Here is a 16,263-nt window from a genome sequence, read left to right as displayed (position 1 = left end):
ACTCAAATTGCGTCAGAAAAGCTTCAACGCTCCCTGACCCTTCGAAATTTACCAGGGGGATCACTTTTACGGTGGCCCGCTTCTCAGTTTCTCCCTTGTCCGAATCCAGCCCAGGGATCAAACACCCTTGTGGCTGCGTATCCAATTTCGGAGCCCACTGTGGCCAAAAATATTTTGTGGTGAGGGTCTCATGGGTCAATTTTGCCTCCTGTTCCAAACGTTGAATGGACCGATTCACCTCTTCCCGCAGGACCTTCTGGCCTGCACAACCTCCTCCAAGGCTCCGTCGCGAGTTTGTAGCTGCTCCTCAACCAACCCGGACACTCTACTTACAAAAGACGGCTCTACCAGGCCTTTATCCAAGACTTCATCTTGGCTCATATTTTATATTGTTCGTCCAAACGAGCCTCCAATCCTTTTACCTCCTCCGCCAAATTCATCCCTTGCTTCCTCAGCTCTCCCCACTCTTCAACTTGCAGCTGCATACGAGCATCCACACAGGCACGATGACGTTCCAGGCTTTCATCCACTTTATCAACCCGAATGTTCGTTGCATCAATTTTATCTACCAATTTTTTTCGTATATTTTCCCACCTCCAATGTAATTTCTACCTTTGTTTCCTCCAATCTATCCTCGAATTTGCTTTGTATTTCTCCCAATTTAACATCCACACACTCCTGCATCTCAGTTTTCATTTTCTCCATCTTTTCCCCCAATCCATCCCTCATTAAATCAATCCGTGCACCCAACTGTTCCCCCATTACCCCCAATTGATCTGTCATTTCTGCCCTCTGTGCCGTCATTTCTGCCCTCTGTGTCACGAATTGATTTTCCATTTGTGCCATCATTTCTGCCATTTGTGCCCTCTGTGCCGTCATTTTTGCCCCCTGTGCTGTAATTGCACTCATTAAACATTCCAACATTGTCCAGATCGTCATCGTGCCGGTTTCCGGCGCTGCCGGCTCCGTTACGGGCGATGAAGCACGGTCCACGCTCGGAATGGGGGAGGTTCCAACCCTACCCCCGTCTCTCCCTTCTTCCCCCGACTCGCTGCCAGTCACGTGGCCTTCCTCCTCAAACATCTGCACATCCGCCATGGTGCAGAAGTTCCGTTTGCCGCCAATTAATTTAAATTTGAAAAATCCCGCCAAAATTTTCCCGCGCTCGCGCGCTTTTCTGTAGTAATTTTATATTCCAATTCGTGGCGAGATTTTAATCTTGGTATATTCTCCCGATACCAAATATAATTTAGAGGGGTTCGAACATCCAACACCCTGACACCAATGTGACATACACGGGACTTGAACAGTCCCGCCAACGTAGAATGAGCCGAAACGATGGAGGCGGTTTATTTATTTATAACCCAAACATGGCGGTTCTAATCGCTCTACCGCAAACGGGACGAGGAAGGTGGCACGAGTCACTTTTCACTGAGTTGATTATGTTTATTCGTTTTTACTATAAACCAGAAATAACAAGACTCGGAAAGAAGAGGGATCCGGGGCGATTCGACGGGATGGTGTGGGATCGGGCGTGGGGAAAAACACAGACAATTCCAATGAATATATAGATCTCAAACCTTCTAAGGCGCCAAGCACACACACACACACACACACACACACACACACACACACACACACACACACACACACACACACACACACACACACACACACACACACACACACACACACACACACACACACACACACACACACACACACACACACACACACACACACACACACACAACGTAGCTATTTCTGGTGGTCAGGCTGGACCGCGGTGTGGACGCAACTGTCCCTGGATCGACGTCGGACGAGCTGGCCTTGCTCTCGTCAGGGGGGCAGGAGAAACCGTGGTGCTGTCGACCTCCTGGTCTTGGCCCAAGTCCGCTCACAGCCGCCAGGGAACCAGTTCTGGCGCCAAGTTGCGAGCAGGAGAGGGAGGCAGGTCCGCCCGCCGTTCGACCCCGTACTCCTAATCAGCAGAACCCCAGAGCCAACCAAGGTGAGGCACGAGGCTCAGCAAGGCTCCAAGACACGATCAAGAACACGATCGAATCAGCACAACAACAAGGATGCTCCCCGCGCAACAGCCTCCCCACCAAAAAAAACACGATCTTTTGGTTGTAATCTTCTTCCTCTTCCTTTTCGACCCCGAACAGAACCTTTTTATCCTCCTGCCCTCGTCACCTCCAATCGAGCCATTTATTGGCCCACTGCCGTCGCCTTCTGCCAATCGTGATCACGGGGCGGAGCTATCCGCTGCACTGTCCTGTGACGTCACGGCCAGTCTCCAGAGAATACCAAAAAGGGGTTTACGCAGACACACTTACCCTATCCCGTGTCCCTATCTAATTACGTGACAATTATCATTTCCCCCCTTGAAGAAATGAACATTTACTAGACAACTTATCACCACTGAATTGCTACTTATTACATCGAGATCCTGGTAAACTCGAACAGCATGGCATACCTAATTAAACATCCTAATTACCCTTTGAATGCATACCCCCCCCCCTCAAACGTAACAATATACATGTATATATATATATATATATATATATATATATATATATATATATATATATATAAATAATATATGTTGTTGTTCTTTCGGCTGCTCCCGTTAGGGTTCGCCACAGCGGATCATCCGTTATGATCCGCATACTGATTTGGCACAGGTTTTACGCCGGATGCCCTTCCTGACGCAACCCTGGTCACCTCTTAAGACACAGGGATAAGGATTTGGTTTCGTCATGATTCCGGGCTGCCCTACACCCTCTCATAGCGCGGCCCAGCACAGAGCGCCCGTCCTCAAGCGATCCTCCAACCCAAGCCTCCGCGTAGCTGGATTGCAGGTGCACGCCACTACGCCCCATGTATGTATGTATGTATGTATGTATGTATGTATGTATGTATGTATGTATGTATATATATATATATATATATATATATATATATATATATATATATATATATATATATATATATATATATATATATAACTAGAACTGCCACTTTATAACTGCTGGCAGTAATGACCGGGTACCCAGTCCGTCCACCTTTGATACAACATGGGACTTAAATCATAGTCGCAATTTTCCCATTGAAAGGATAAGCGGTGCCAGAGAAAACATTATTTAATGGTGATACAAACACAGGCATGCTTCAAGACGGCGCGGAACAGACGAGTTACGAACCGGGCAGCACAAAGCGTTCAATTTCGTTATTACTGGCTTCCAGATTCAAATAATTAAATAATTGTGGCTCCCAAACCGCGTGACCGATCAGATTGAAATTTTAAACTTTTGTTTCGCATGTCGCCTGAATTATAAATGTGAAGTTTCACATATATAGAAGCAGCGGTTCCAGAGTAAACATTAATTAATATTTATCCTTCAATCCAAGATGGCGGACAAGCCATGTGACCTATGACGTCATAATTTTTACCACGTGTGCATACACGATGGGAGATGATAATTGCAAATTTTCGTTTCGACAGGTTCGGCAGTTCCAGAGAAAACATTATTTAATATTATTCTTAAATCCAACATGGCTGCCAAACCCTGGGCCCGATCCCGTTGAAATTTCAAACCTTCATTCCACATGACTGTTCCATCACATCGCTGATGATTCACATTTATTGATACAGTAGTTTCAGAGTAAACATTAATTAATATTTTTCCTTCAATCCACTATGGCTGCCAAACGTTGTGTCGTACCTCAAAAAGGGGTGAGAACTTTTTATTCGTCATGGAGAGGCGGTCATAGTGGTGGAGTTTCGCCTGGATCTGTTCAGCCGTTTCAGAGAAAAAGACGTTTAAAGTTATTTTTCAATCCAAGATGGCTGATGAACCATGCGACCTATGACATCACAAATTTATATTCTGCTTCCAATTGGGTAATGGAACATGTTTGTGAAGTTTCGTGTTAATCGGTAAAGGTGCGTTTTTCTATCCAAGATGGCCGCCAAACCATGTGACCTGTGACGTCATAATTTTTACCACGCGTGCACACGCGATGGCAAATGATAATTGCAAATTTTCGATTCGTTAGGTTCAGCGGTTCCAGAAAAAACATTTAATATTTTTGTTAAATCCAACATAGCGGCCAAACCATGTGACTTATCAATTCGAAATTAACAAACTTATATCGCCTTCCTTTCCCGAATATAGTTATGAAATCTCCCCTTCATCGGACCAGCGCTTCTGGAGATGTTTGAAGGTTTTAGGGTTTTTTCAAGATGGCTGCCAAATCATGTGACCATCCATCCATCGGGACCATACTCCATGCAGAGCGTTGGTGCTGCCTAAGCAGTCTCCTTGGCTATTGGACACAATCCTGGACGGGTCGCCACTCCGACACAGTATACCAGCAAGCTGGCACTCATTTTGCCGACCTCGGAAGGATGACAGGCAGAGTCAACCCCACCTGGTATGAATTCAACAGTGGAGTGGGGTTTGAACTCAGGATCAGAGGATTCCAAGCCACTACCCTAACCATTGAGCCAACACCAGGTATGATGATCATGTGACCGATCAAGAAGAAATTAACAAACTTGAGAAAGGACCTCATGGGGAATATATTTTTTGAAGTTTCGTCTTAATCTGTCTTGCCCTTCTGGAGAAGAAGATTTTTAAAATTTATTCATTTTAAATCCAAGATGGCTGCCGAACCTTGTGACCGATAATATCATAAATTTAAATTCTGCTTTCCATCGTCGACCCGAACAAATTTGTGAAGTTTCGTGTAAATCGGACAAGCTCTATTTTTCTGTCCAAGATGGCCGCCAAACCATGTGACTTCTGATGTAAAACTTTTTACCATGTATGCAGACTTGAGGGAGGAAGGCACTTGCAAATTTTCACTTCGATGGCTTAAGGAATTCCAGAGAAAAAATTATTTAATATTTTTCTTAAATCCAACATGGCGGCCAAAGCATGTGACCTATCAATTCGAAATTAACAAACTTATATCGCATACATCTCCCGAATACAGTTGTGAAATCTCCCCTTCATTGGACCAGCGCTTCTGGAGAAGACGAGAAGAATATATATATATATATATATATACATATATATATATATATACATATACATATATATACATATACATACATATACATATATATATATATACATATACATATATATACATATACATACATATACATACATATATAAATACATATATTGTTTGCTTGTAATAAATAATTATTTGTTGTCGTTTCCAATCCATCTTGATTATCTTTTCCTTTATTGGTCCGATGCAGTGCAATTTACAAGTAAGGTTAGTGGGACGTTGTCCCCCGATAATTTGCTTTGTCAGCCAGCGCACACTCACTGTAATGTTCAGCAGTAATCTGAGTGTACGCTGAGGGCACTGACCCCGATTAGCTGGCCGTCTGCAGGTAAGGTATCACGCGAAGTAGTGTAACCCTGACCTGATTGGCTGTGCAAATCGACCTTCATAGTTGCTTCGCAGCCTGCTGATGTGCGGAGCTATCTGTGCCCGGCGGCTTCAGGACCTGGCGTTCGTGAGGGACCCAAGTGTTTCCCCTCGTGGCAGTCTTGATCCCCGGATCTGCAACAATATATACGCATATTCTATGTGACATATTGCACTGTATATTATAGAAACACAAATTATACGCAACATATTATGCTGTATATTATATGCACACTTTTTTACCTGACATGTTATACTGTATAATATCTACACATTATATGTGGCATATTACACTTGATATTACACACACATTCTAAATGTGATATATTTAACAATGTATATTGTATACACACTCATTATCAGTGACATATTGTGCTCTATATTATATGCACACATAATATACATAACATAAAATACTGTATATTACATACACACGTATTATATACGCACACATTATACTGTATATGACATACACACATTATTTACACACACATTATACTGTATATTACATACACATATTATATACACACACATTATACTGTATATTACATACACACATATTATATGGTATATTATATACGCACACATTATACTGTATATTACATACACACACATTATACTGTATATCACATACACACACATTATACTGTATATTACATACACATATTATATGGTGTATTATATACGCACACATTAGACTGTATATTACATACACACATATTATATGGTATATTATATACACACACATTCTACTGGATATTACATACACACATATATACACACACGCATTATACTGTATATTACATACACATATATATATATACACACACATTATACTGTATATTACACACACATATTATACTGTATATTACATACAAACACATTATACTGTATATTACATACACACATATTATACTGTATATTACATACACATATTATATGGTGTATTATATACGCACACATTAGACTGTATATTACATACACACATATTATATGGTATATTATATACGCACACATTAGACTGTATATTACATACACACATATTATATGGTATATTATATACACACACATTCTACTGGATATTACATACACACATATTATATACACACACGCATTATACTGTATATTACATACATATATATATATATATATATATATATATATATATATATATATATATATATATATATATATATATATATATATATATACACACACACATTATACTGTATATTACATACACACATTATATACACACAAACACATTATACTGTATATTACATACACACATTATATACACACACACACACATTATACTGTATATTACATACACACATTATATACACACACATAAGCCTGGTGTTGGCGCAGTGGTAAGGGCAGTGGCTTGGGACCCAAGAGGTCCTGAGTTCAAGCCCCGTTGGGACACTGAATTAATATATGTATGTATATGTGTATATATATATATATATATATATATATGTATGTATTTATATAATGTATATATATATATATATATATATATATATATATATATATATATATATATATATATATATCTCTATATATATAAACCAAGTCGAAAACACCAGGGGGTTGACCCAGCCTGCCATCCTTCCGAGGTCGGCGAAATGAGCACCAGTTGTACTGGGCCCGGTGTATGCCCCGGTTAGAATAGGTGTACCATATCCCTGTGTGTCGTAAGAGGCGACCAGGGTTGCGTCAGGAAGGGCATCCGGCGTAAAAACCTATGCCAAATCATTATGCGGACAACAAAACGAATTTCCATACCGGATCGGTCGAGGCCCGGGTTACCAACGACCGCCACCGGTACCGGTGGTCAGCAGGGTACCAGTGGAAATTGTGCTACTGCTGGGCGAAGGAGGAGGAGACGGGGAAGGCGAGTCCGGAGGCAGTGGGAGAGGGGGAAGGGTAGAAGTGTGGAGGTGAGAGTTGGAACTCTGAATGTTGGGACGATGACTGGCAAAGGGCGAGAGTTGGCTGATATGATGGAGAGAAGAAAGGTGGACATACTGTGTGTACAAGAGACCAAGTGGATGGGGAGTAAGGTGAGGAGCATTGGAGGTGGTTTCAAACTGTTCTACCATGGTGTGGATGGGAGGAGAAATGGTGTCGGGATAATCCTGAAGGAAGATCATGTCAAGAGGGTATTGGAGGTGAGGAGGGTGTCTGACCGAGTGATGAGTGTGAAGTTGGAAATTGAAGGGGTGATGATGAATGTCATCAGTGCATATGCCCCACATATGGGGTGTGAGATGGAATATAAAGAAGATTTCTGGAGTGAGTTAGATGAAGTGGTGGAGAGTGTATCCAAGGATGAAAGAGTGGTGATTGGAGCAGATTTCAATGGACATGTTGGGGAAGGGAATAAAGAGGATGAGGAGGTGATGGGGAGGTACGGTCTCAACAAGAGAAATGTGGAAGGGCAAATGGTGGTAGAGTTTGCAAAAAGAATGGAAATGGCAGTGGTAAACACGTATTTCCAGAAGAAGGAGGAACACAGGGTGACATACAAGAGTGGAGGAAAGTGCACACAGGTGGATTACATCTTAAGTAGGAGATGCAACCTGAAAGAGATTAGTGACTGTAAGGTTGTGGCAGGGGAGAGTGTAGCTCGACAGCATCGATTGGTGGTCTGCAGGATGACTTTCGAGGTGAGGTTGAGGAAGAGAGTGAGGGCTGAACCAAGGACCAGATGGTGGAAGCTGAAGGAGGAAGACTGTTGCGTGAAATTTAGGGAGGAGGTGAGACAGGCGCTGGATGGTGGTAAAGATGGGTGGGATGATTGGGCAACGACAGCAGAAGTTGTGAGGGAGATAGCGCGGAAGGTACTTGGTGTGACATCTGGACAGAGGAAGGAAGATAAGGAGACTTGGTGGTGGAATGAGGAAGTACAGGAAAGTATAAGGAAGAAGGGGTTGGCTAAAAAGAAGTGGGATAGTCAGAGAGATGAAGAAAGTCGGCAGGAGTACAAGGAGTGGCGTCGAAAAGCAAAAAGAGAGGTGGCAAAGGCCAAGGAAAAGGCATATGACGAGCTGTATGAGAAGCTGGATACAAAAGAAGGGGAAAAGGATTTATACCGATTGGCAAGACAGAGGGACCGAGCTGGGAAGGATGTGCTGCAGGTTCGGGTGATAAAGGACGCAAATGGGAATGTGCTGACGAGCGAGGAGAGTGTGTTGAGAAGGTGGATGGAGTACTTTGAGGAGCTGATGAATGAAGAAAATGAGAGAGAGAGAAGGTTGGAAGAGGTGGAGATAGTGAATCTGGAAGTGGGGTGGATCAGTAAGGATGAAGTGAGGACTGCTATGAAGAAGATGAAAAGTGGAAAGGCGGTTGGCCCAGATGGTATACCAGTGGAGGCATGGAAGTGCTTAGGAGAGATGGCAGTGGGGTTGTTAACCAGATTGTTTAATAAAGTCTTGGAAAGTGAGAGGATGCCGGAGGAGTGGAGATTAAGTGTACTGATTCCGATTTTCAAGAATAAGGGTGATGTGCAGAGCTGTGGAAATTACAGAGGGATAAAGTTGTTAAGCCACACCATGAAGTTGTGGGAAAGAGTAGTGGAAGCTCGGTTGAGAGGAGAGGTGACGATCTGTGAGCAGCAATATGGGTTTATGCCAGGAAAGAGCACCACTGATGCGATGTTTGCTTTGAGAATGTTGATGGAGAAGTACAGGGAAGGCCAGAAAGAGTTACATTGTGTGTTTGTGGATTTAGAGAAAGCTTATGATAGGGTGCCAAGAGATGAGTTGTGGCATTGTATGAGGAAGTCGGGAGTGGTGGAGAAGTATGTGAGGATCGTGCAGGATATGTATGAGGACAGTGTGACAGCGGTGAGGTGTGCGGTAGGAATGACGGACCGGTTTAAGGTTAAAGTGGGATTGCACCAAGGATCGACTCTGAGCCCTTTCCTGTTTGCAATGGTGATGGACAGGTTGACGGACGAGATCAGACTAGAGTCTCCATGGACCATGATGTTCGCGGATGACATCATGATCTGTAGGGAGAGTAGGGAGCAGGCTGAATCGAGCCTTGAGAGGTGGAGGTACGCACTGGAGAGAAGGGGAATGTTAGTCAGTCGGAGTAAGACGGAGTATATGTGCGTAAATGAGAGGGAGGGTGGTGGTATGGTGCAGTTGCAAGGAGTTGAGGTGGGGAAGGTGGATTGGTTTAAATACTTGGGATCAACTGTCCAAAGTAACGGAGAGTGTGGGAGAGAAGTGAAAAAGAGAGTGCAGGCAGGATGGAGTGGGTGGAGAAGAGTTGCAGGAGTGATTTGTGACAGAAGGGTAGCTGCAAGAGTGAAGGGGAAAGTATATAAGACGGTAGTGAGACCAGCTATGTTGTATGGTTTGGAGGCGGTGGCGCTAACAAAAAGACAGGAAGCAGAGCTGGAGGTGGCAGAGTTAAAGATGCTGCGATTCTCGTTGGGAGTGACGAGGATGGACAGGATAAGAAATGAGTGTATTAGAGGGACAGCGCAGGTAGGACGGTTTGGAGACAAAGTGAGAGAGGCGAGATTGAGATGGTTTGGACATGTGCACAGGAGGGAAACGGAGTATATCGGGAGAAGGATGTTGAAGATGGAGCCGCCAGGCAGGAGGAGAAGAGGAAGGCCAAAGAAGAGGTTCATGGATGCGGTGAGGGCGGACATGCGGGTGGTTGGAGTGTCAATGGAAGATGTGGAGGATAGAGCAAAATGGAGACAGTTGGTCCGCTGTGGCGACCCCTAGCTGGAGCAAGCCGAAAGAGGAAGAAGAAGATTATATACACACACACACATTATACTGTATATTACATACACACATTATATACACACACACACACATTATACTGTATATTACATACACACATTATATACACACACACACACACATTATACTGTATATTACATACACACATTATATACACACACACACACATTATACTGTATATTACATACACACATTATATACACACACACACATTATACTGTATATTACATACACACACATTATACTGTATATTACATACACACATATTATATGGTATATTATATACACACACATTATACTGTATATTACATACACATATTATATACACACATTATACTGTATATTACATACACACATATTATATGGTATATTATATACACACATTATACTGTATATTACATACACATATTATATGGTATATTATATACACACACATTATACTGTATATTACATACACATATTATACTGTGTATTTTTTCACAAATATTATACTATGAGGAAATACCACCCATCTCTTCGCTGACCAGAATACTAAAGAGGGGGGGGTGAGGAGGGAGGGAGAGTGAGGAGCAGTGGAGGAAGGGAAGGTAGTGATAGGAAGGGAAGGTAGTGAGAGGTGAGAGGAAGGGAAGGTAGTGAGAGGTGAGAGGAAGGGAAGGTAGTGAGAGGAAGAGAAGGTAGTGATAGGAAGGAAAGGTAGTGAGGTGAGAGGAAAGGAAGGTAGTGAGAGGTGAGAGGAAGGGAAGGTAGTGATAGGAAGGGAAGGTAGTGAGAGGTGAGAGGAAGGGAAGGTAGTGAGAGGTGAGAGGAAGGGAAGGTAGTGAGAGGAAGGGAAGGTAGTGAGAGGTGAGAGGAAGGGAAGGTAGTGAGAGGAAGGGAAGGTAGTGAGGTGAGAGGAAGGGAAGATAGTGAGAGGAGAGAGGAAGGGAAGGTAGTGAGAGGTGAGAGGAAGGGAAGGTAGTGAGAGGTGAGAGGAAGGGAAGGTAGTGAGAGGTGAGAGGAAGGGAAGGTAGTGAGAGGTGAGAGGAAGGGAAGGTAGTGAGAGGTGAGAGGAAGGGAAGGTAGTGAGAGGAAGGGAAGGTAGTGAGAGGTGAGAGGTACGGAAGGTAGTGAGAGGTGATATTAAGGGAAAGTCCGGTTCCGGTTCTTGAGCAACCATGGAGGCTTTTCTTCAGGGTCTCTGCCGACTTTCTCAGACAAGTTTTCCGGTTGTTTTCGTCTCGTTTTTACCGTCATTTTGTTCGCTCTGTTTACTGTGTGTTCCGAGTTCGGTGTTGTGTTAAAACTTGTGCTAATTGTGGAGTTTTCGTTGCATCTTCATAGCGGGTTTCCTTGAGGCCTTCCCCCTTCTTCCCATTTGTGTGTGCAATTGCGTCGATTGATTATATTTCCTCTTTATTACCATCAGTTTTTATTTTCTCAACTTTTCCCTCCACCCTCCTTCTATCCCTCTCAACTAAACCTTCTGTTTCATGTCTCAAAATATATATTTTTAAAAACAAAAAAAAATTACCTTTTACGGCACGTTGTGACCCACGCGACCATGTGACTTCCTGCACCCACTCTTCTTCCTCCTTCTTCTGCCGATCTCCATGTACTAGTACTACTTTTGCCAACCTACATTCACCATGCACCTTCACCGTTTTTTCTTCAACCATTTCTTTACGGATTCTCACCTAATCGAAAGAAAAAAGAATTCTTTTAAACTCCCACGTTGCACCTCCTGTCACCACGTTTTTACCCCCTCTTCTTCTTCCTCTAATTTAGTCGAACTATCAGCTTCCTTCTGCATTTGTCGATCCAACTTCACCAACACCTTCACGATTTTCTTTAACCTTTCCTTTTCCTAATCTTACATAATCTTTATCAAAGAATTAAAAAAAAAAAAAATAATAATAATAATATTAATAATAATAATAATAATAATAATAATTAAATTAAATTAAATTAAATTAAAATAAAATAAAATAAAATAAAATAAAATAAAATAAAATAAAATAAAATAAAATAAAATAAAATAAACAAAAAGGTATCTTAAAATGTTACAGCTTCCTCTTTCACATGTGTGGTTCTCGGTATTGTATAATAATTCACTACTCTTCATCTTCTTCTGCAAAAGGATTTTTTTCAATTCTACCTTCTCTTCATCCCGCGTCTAAAACGTCCCACGGTTACAACGTTTCTTTTCTCCATTCTCTTAATTCTCCTTTAATTCATCCCTCTTGCTTAAAAATTTTAAAATCCCACTTGCAATGCATGTTCATGTTCCATCAATCATCCTTTTTTTTCCAATTTCAGTACCAATTTACCCCTACCTCCTCAAATCTACCTCCTCCGAACACCTCACCCGATATCCTCTCTCCTTATCTTTCCCCTCATCCTACCTCTGCTCTTGGCACCTCTTCTCTGTCTTCTGTTTCAGTATCAGCTCCTCCTCTGTTGTCCCAAAGTGTGTGGTGTTCTCACATTTGTGGGCTCCATTCTAACCTAACATATATCTCACTCTCTCAATCAGTTCACTCATCACCACAAACATGCTTCTTGCTTCCTCTCAGCACACCTCCTCCTCTTCCCAACCCCTCAAATCTTGTACCTCCTCCTGCCTGCTCCATTCTTCTTCACGTACCTCTACCAAGTCTCATTCTTCCCCTCTCCCCACCTCTCCTGTCGCCCTCTTGCACCTTGGCCATGCCTGCTTTCATCGTCTCCTATCCCTCTCAAACCAACCTTCACACTCTTCCCCCTCCAAGCTTCCCTCTCGCCTTCTCAAAAACTCCCCCTCACCCTTCTCCCTCAACTCTCCCCTCTCACCCTTCTCCCTCCAATCTTCCCCCTCACTCCCCCTTCCCAAAGTTTCCCCACCCTCACATCCACAAAGGTGCCTCCTTCCCTCTCCTCTCTTTCACCTCATCACTCCACCAGCTCCAATCTTCAACTGCCCTCTGCCCAATCTCTTATTACTCCCCACTGTTTCTCAACCCATCACCACCGAGCCTTTTCTCGTCCGCATCAGGCCCTCTCCCCAAGCTCTTCTGCAACCCCCCACACTCTTTCAATAACTCTCCTTACCTCCCCCCCCACTCCTCCCTCTTCCAACCCTCCCCCTCCCCGCCCTTGCACCCAAAACCTTCTCCCCTCCCTCTTCTTTAAAAGTGTGGACCTAAAATATCCGGGGCCTTTGCTCAAACCTGACGGATCTCTCCATGTAGGTTGCCACTGACAAATCAGATATAATCTGCTTAAAAGAAACTTTTCTCCTTCAAGATGTGTCTGACTCTCTAGTATCTCTCCCTGATTACTTCCTCCTGAGACCTGAGCCTCGTCCTGGTGGAGGAGTTGCTCTCTTCATCAAAGACTGTATACTTCACTCACCACATACTGCCCTCACTCCCCCACACCCCCAGGAATACCTCCAGCTACAGCTTCCCCTCCACTCCTACCTCATGCTTATTTGTGTGTTGTACCATCCAGCAAACATTGATGACTCTATATACATCTCGCTCTCCAAAAACATGGATCAACTTCTATCCTCTCATCCTCAACTCCCTTGTCCTCATATGTGGTGACTTCAATTGTCATCATGCCAGTTGGCTGGGTGTGGGTACCTCTCTCACCTGCCACGTCACTTCAGCAAAAGACTCTGTGATTCATTGGGATTGACTCAATTGGTCAACTTCCCGACCTGGATCTCAAACCAATAGTACTCCATCTCTTCTGGATCTGATTTTGAACAATTTCCCTGAAAATATCTGCTGTTCTTCCTCTGCTCCAATCGGTTCTTCTAACCACATGCTTGTCAAAGTAGACATCTCTCTGGCTATTATTAGAGAACCACCTCAGTGCCGTCGAGTCTGGCATTTCACTCAGGCCGACTGGCAAGGACTTCAAGCAGCCATCAAACTTCTAGACTGGTCTCCCATCTCTATTTCCTCCGACATCAACTCATCCTGGGAATTCTTTCAGAGAAACTTGCTCTCTCTTATGCACATATTTATTCCATCTCGTCTTCAGTTGTCCTACGCTTCCTCCTGCCCATGGTATAGTGAAGCTTGTGGTAAGGCTGTTGTCCTGAAACAACTTGCCCTCACCTCATGGAAAGGAAACCCAACTGAGAGTAATTTCAGTTCTTTCCATAAAGCTCGGAATAAGTGTGTGTCTACCCTCAGGAGAGCCAGAAAACAGCATCTTTGTAATCTCAAGTCTGAACTCTTAAACCTCTCTCCCTCCTCCAAATCCTGGTGGTGTCAAATCAAATCTGTTTCTGGTGTATGTTCCCCCTCCATCCCCTCCCTTACCTCAAATGGCCGCACTGCTGATACCGCATGTGAAAAGGCTGAATGCCTAAACTCGGTGTTTGCATGTAACTCTTGTGTCTGAAACCCATCGCTTTCTATACCCACCTTACCCAGTCGCACCCAACTGTCCCGGGACTCTGTGTCCTTTTCTTCTGACAAAGTGGAGAGTTTGCTGTCAAACCTCGACTCAGATACTGCAACCGGTCCAGACGGCATCAGCCCATGTGTCCTAAAAACCTGCGACTCTGCTCTTGCTCACCCTCTCTCTGTTCTATTGACCCTCTCATTTGCTCAAGGTCATCTGCTATCTGCTTGGAAATCAGCACACATAATGCCCTGCCTAAAAAAGGTACAAAAATAGATCCCTGCAACTACAGACCAATCAGCCTTCTCCTGATCAGCAAGCTTGTGGAATACATTATCACTTCAGACATTAAGTCCTTCCTCTTCTCCAATGGCTTGATTTCCGATCATCAATTTGGTTTCAGACCAGGTCACCCGACCCTGGATATGCTGCTTCTGCTCTCCCAACAATGTATGGAGGTGCTCAATGCCAGACATGAAATCAGAGCCGTATCCCATGACATATCGTGTGCTTTTGACACGGTCTGGCACCCTGCCCTGCTCACCAAACTCTCTTCTTATGGTATCCATGGCCATCTCCACTCATGACTCGCAGACTTCCTCTCCTGTCGCAGCCAATGTGTGCCCCGAAATGGAGTTCTCTCATCCCTTCTTCCTGTCCCGGCTGGAATTGGTCAAGGCAGTGTTCTGGGTCCTGTTCTTTTTCTGGTTTTCATCAATGATCTCTCCGACTCTCTGGAAAATCCTCTTTATATCCTTGCTGATGACTCTACCCTCTGTCGCAACATCTCTCATCCCTCAGACCGGCAAGCAGCAGCTTCTTCTCTCTCTGCAGATCTGGATAAAATCACAAACTGGTCCAACACGTGGAACATGTCTTTCAATCCTGACAAATCTCACACTCTCAATATGTCTCTCCGAAAGGACTGTTTAACCCCCCCCCCCCATCTATTTTCTCAACAATCCTCTGGAAGAAGTTCTTTCTTTAAAGCTTCTGGGTCTCACTGTGTGCCATGATCTTTCCAGGGAAAGACACATTTCCAAACTGGCCTCCAAAGCCAGTCACCAACTGGACATCCTCCATCGTGCAAAGTCCTTCTTTGGCATACTTGAGCTCCTGACCACATACAAAGCTTTTGTTTGCAGCCTGATGGAGTACTGCTCTCCCCTCTACCCTGGTGCTCCTGCCTCTCACCTTTCTCGGCTTCACACTGCAGAAACCAAGGCATTTTGAATCATTGGTATCTCCCGCGATGAGGCTGAGTCTTTGGGCCTCTCACTCTCTCACTGCAGGCGTGTCAGTGGTCTTTCTGTCTTCTACCATCTCCTCTCCGGTCTCGCCCCCCCCTGCTCTGTCTGCGATATGTCCCCACCACATTTCCGCAGGGCGCTCAAGGTCCGCCAACAACCCCCTTCTGGTAAAAGTACCAAAATCACAAATCACTGCTCACCTTCACTCTTTTATTCCTCTTTTTTCCCCGCCTTTGGAATAAACTCCCTCACTTTGTTCAATCCCATTCTTCCCTCCAGGCCTTCAAAACAGTTGTTCATGACCACCTCTTATCTTCCACAATCCAAAACCTCGATCTTTTCTACCACCGTTAATCCACCCCAAACCCACCTCCTTCAAATTCCCTGCTTTCCTTCCTCAA

General features: G+C 43.8%; 1 long non-coding RNA gene across 2 annotated transcripts in view; it reads right to left on the bottom strand.

Annotated features, from left to right (window-relative positions):
• The window catches only part of LOC147026137 (uncharacterized), a 77,080-nt gene extending 65,056 nt beyond the window's left edge, over positions 1 to 12,024 (bottom strand). For both annotated transcript variants that reach the window (XR_015057905.1, XR_015057904.1), the window contains exons 1-2: positions 11,746 to 12,024; positions 5,450 to 5,589 (exon numbers count right to left, since the gene is read on the bottom strand). This is a non-coding gene — a long non-coding RNA (uncharacterized LOC147026137). The remainder of the gene's footprint in view (positions 1 to 5,449; positions 5,590 to 11,745) is intronic.
• Between the last annotated feature and the right edge of the window lie 4,239 nt (positions 12,025 to 16,263).

The sequence above is a fragment of the Eptatretus burgeri genome, chromosome 5 (genome assembly GCF_056783735.1).
Source record: "Eptatretus burgeri isolate ZD-2024b chromosome 5, Ebu_testis_v1, whole genome shotgun sequence".
Lineage (NCBI taxonomy): Eukaryota > Metazoa > Chordata > Myxini > Myxiniformes > Myxinidae > Eptatretus > Eptatretus burgeri.
The sequence above is the reverse complement of the archived record's forward strand: the minus strand, read 5'-3'. Positions and strand labels throughout refer to the sequence as shown.